Source organism: Danio rerio, chromosome 15, assembly GCF_049306965.1.
Source record: "Danio rerio strain Tuebingen ecotype United States chromosome 15, GRCz12tu, whole genome shotgun sequence".
Taxonomy (NCBI): domain Eukaryota; kingdom Metazoa; phylum Chordata; class Actinopteri; order Cypriniformes; family Danionidae; genus Danio; species Danio rerio.
Window position 1 is genome coordinate 41070361 of NC_133190.1, and position 4226 is coordinate 41074586.

Here is a 4226-nt window from a genome sequence, read left to right on the forward strand (position 1 = left end):
CTGAAAGGCACAATGTGGTTGTCACCTCCTAGACCCATTTAGTGATTTTGTGCTTCTGCACCAGGCTTGTTTTTACCTCCTGATGTATCATCTTGTTCTGGGAATTAGCCTGTACCACCCACTCAGCACCAATAACAGAGCTGCTCCCTGAGGAGGGCACTCATTAGCACACAGTACTGGTGCATTTCATTTAGATAATTACACTTTAAGTTTGGCTTCTACAATACCTCTTTTGTGGCTTGGTACACTGTTGAACTAATGAATCTTGGCATGCTTAAAAATAATGATTGTATCACAAATTTTCTGTTTAGTGCCAATTCACAGACATTGAAAATTCTGGAAATCATTAATACATGTTCCTTCAGCTGAATCCCTTATTTATCAGGAGTCACCACAGAGAAATGAACCGGCAACTATTTCGTCATATGTTTTACACAGCTGCAAACCAGTACTGGGAAACATCCATACATTCATACACCAGGGCCAGTTTAGTTAATCCTATTCATCTATACCGCATGTCTTTGGACTTGTGGGGAGAACCTGGAGGAAACCCACATGAACATGAGGAGAACATTCAAACTCCACACAGAAATGCCTACTGGCACTCGAACCAGTAACCTTTTTGCTGTGAGGCGACTGTGGTAACCACTGAGCCACCATGCTGCAAAATTCTGGAATAATTAATATACTTTTTCTTTGAATGTTTTTGTTATTACTTCTGTGCTTACCAAGACTACATTAATTTGATAAAAAATATGAAAAGCAGTAAAAAATATTGCTAATATTAAAAAGATTTCGATATATTTTAAATGTAATTTATGCTGCATGTCAAATTCGAAATTTCTACTTCATTAATCCAGTCTTTAGTGTCAGTTGATTCCATTAAGTCATTATTGTGCCGATTCACCCAAAAAGTCATTGGTCTTGAAATTGGTATTAATACTAACTAATAACTACTTAATAGCAACTAATACTGAGTTTTTTTTAAATGAGAAATTTTTTTAAATGAAAAATGAGAATAGGCTTATTCCACAAAGATAGTTACAATTGTTTTTGAATGACATTAAATACATTAAACATGCTACAAAAGATTAATATTTTAACAAAATGCTGTTTTAAACTATTTTGCAAAAACAAAAAAAATTAATACAATATTAATAATTGCTCATCAAAAGTAATTGAACACTAAATCAACATATAACCTAGCTTGCATGGTTTGGGATCGGTAGAGCTACCCATCGATGAATTTGCTCTTCGGTGTTTGGACTCTCAGTAATGATTTTAAACCACACTGAACTGAGCTAAACTGAACTGAACTTAAACACTAAAAACTGAACTACTCTGTTCAAATTTACTATGACCTTTTATGTGAAGCTGCTTTGACACAATCTACATTGTAAAAGCGCTATACAAATAAAGCTGAATTGAATTGAATATTAAAATTTATGAAGGACCATCTGACACTGAAGACTGGATAATTGATGATAATAATTCAGCATTGCCATTAGAGTAGATTATATATTTTAATACACGTATTAAAATAGATACATTACATGTATTAAAATAGAAATGCTTAATTTATACATTTTAGAACAGTTTGTTGTATTGTTATAAACTTATTTTGATCAACGCAATGTAGACCTGGTAATCATTAGAGGCTTTACAAAAAATCTCACCAATCCCCTAAAGTGTTTTTATACACTATGCATAAATGATTTAAATTATGATGAAAATGTATAAACTTGTTTAAACTTCTAATCGGCTGAGCACCACAGATTCCTGCAAAAACCAAACAATTATCACGTTCCTACAAATTGATTAAACAATTTAAACCATTTAAGTAAATGAGTACCATCAGTAAATGAGAGGATAATCAGCATTAAATGAAATATAAAGAACCATGTGACAATAATGCCGCAGTCACACTAGAGTTTGAGCTTGCGAAATTCTGTCGTACGGCGCTGCGAAAAGGGGCGGGAATAAACTAGATAAAAAAAGCGAGCGATTGGTCTACATTTAAAATTTTCTGTCCAGAGAGGTCATGTTTTGATCCTCGATTGTTCTCAAGCAGACAAGTGATGCGATTTCGCAGGCCAGAGTTCACCAAGCTTGAATATTGCAACGCAGTGAACTGTAAAACTTGATCTTATGCATTTGTGGGCGCGTATGTATTAAAGTCTATAGGGAGAAAAGTCCAGTGTGACCGCAGCTTAAGCCTCGAGCAATAATGCTGTTTAATAAATTCTGCTTTGTCATCACAGGAATCAATTATATTTTGAAATATTTACCATATTTAACAGTACTTTTAATTTAATAAATCTCAAAATTACTGTTTGCTCATTTTATCGAACAAGTTCGGCAGAGACGTTTCACCGCCAGTGTATATAATACAAGACCACAAATCTCTCCTACCACAACATGTGTCATTATTGCTTTCCTTGTCAAACTCTGTTAAAGCTGAAACTTATCTGAACTTGATTAGCATGGGAAGGGTTTCTCTGAATGCAGGCAAACAAACGCATTAATCATTAAACAGCCGTGTCGCCTCCATCTCAGTCGTTGTGATAATCAATTGATCATGACCCTTTGCCACTTCTTTTACCGGCCTAATTTCGAGAAGTACACCCTCCGTCCTTTTGAATGTGGCAAATTAATTACCCCGATGGAGTCTGGTGGCCCTGTCAAAGCCCGTCTGGAATCACGCTCCGCTCCGCCTTTGCAATTCTAATGAGTGCTCATTCATCAGCCTCTGACGGCTGGACAATCCACTTGATGTTTAAATCTGCTGATAATATCAAAAACATGCACTTGGCGTAATCTGCAAATTATTACTTAACTGTCGATCATATTAGCTTGAGAGTTAGGAGTAAACAAGATTTATTGGACGGTTTTATGCATTTAGGTATAAATATTCTGCAGGGAATCCATTTATGTTAGGATGGATCACACGGAATGTAAGTTTGCTGTTGTTTTACTCCATGATGTAGTGGCTTTTATTCTTTAATAGAATGTTAAATGTGATTTTTAGTTAGAACTATACATATGATAGGGGTGAAATGATGGCTCAGTGGTTAGCACTGTCGCCTCACAGCAAGAAGGTCACTGGTTTGAGTCCTGGCTGGGGCAGTTGGCATTTCTGTGTGTTTGCGTGGGTTTCCTCTGTATGCTCTGGTTTCCCTCACAGTCCACACTCATGCTCTATAGGTGAATAGAGTATATGCCGAAGCATGCTAATAGGACTTTTAATTTGCCAGTAACCTGGGTTAAGCTCTTCTGGCGAACTGTATGTCAATGCAAAAACTGGCGTGTTTAAGGGCTGTTTTCTGTAAAAATCAGCGATCTCCACTAGCTTATATCCGATATAAAGTGGGTCTCAGATTGTACAAGAAGCACTGCATTAAATTACATTTCCACCCACCATGTCTTTATAATATGAGCATTTATTTTACCCCAATATATTCAATGGAGCTTCTGTGCTAGCCTGCTGAGTAAACGCCTTTTTGTCTCGTTTTACGCTTGAGCAACTAAATGACTGCCAAAGTCTATTTAACCGAATGTATTTTAATGACATTACAACATCGATGCTGTAAAAGGAACCGTATAAAATGGAATAAAGTTCACAATAACAGGTCACCGGAAGTTTATCAGTATTTGAAAAACACTAGCTCGGCATATACCCTATTGAATAGACTAAATTGGCCGTAGTGTATGTGTAAGAATGTGAGTGTATAGGTGGTTCCCATTACTGGGTTGCTGCTGAAAGGGCATTCGTTGCGTTAAACATATGCTGGATAAGTTGGCGGTTCATTGCGCTGTGGTGATCCCTTATGAATAAAGGGGCTAAGCTAAAGGAAATTGAATAAATATATGGTGATCTATTCTGTAGTGCAATATATTGTGAAAATGAACATGCATGATTATGATATTGAAGGTACTTCAAAATACAATAAATTTTATTTCTTATATTATTTCAAACTACTACAATGTAAGTAAAAGTTACTTTATTAAACTGCAGAGTAGAATTTACAACATCAAAAGTTTACAGAGCAAAGGGCAAGGTCCGATAATGCAAATCACAAGCATAAATAAACGGAAAACACAAAATTCAGAAACTGTTAATTAACCCATGTGCTGTGTTGCCATGCTAATGAGATCACACACCTCTGTTTTTAACACTTTATAAAGACACATTCATTGTTGTGTGTTTTATTGGACTGCACAGAAGA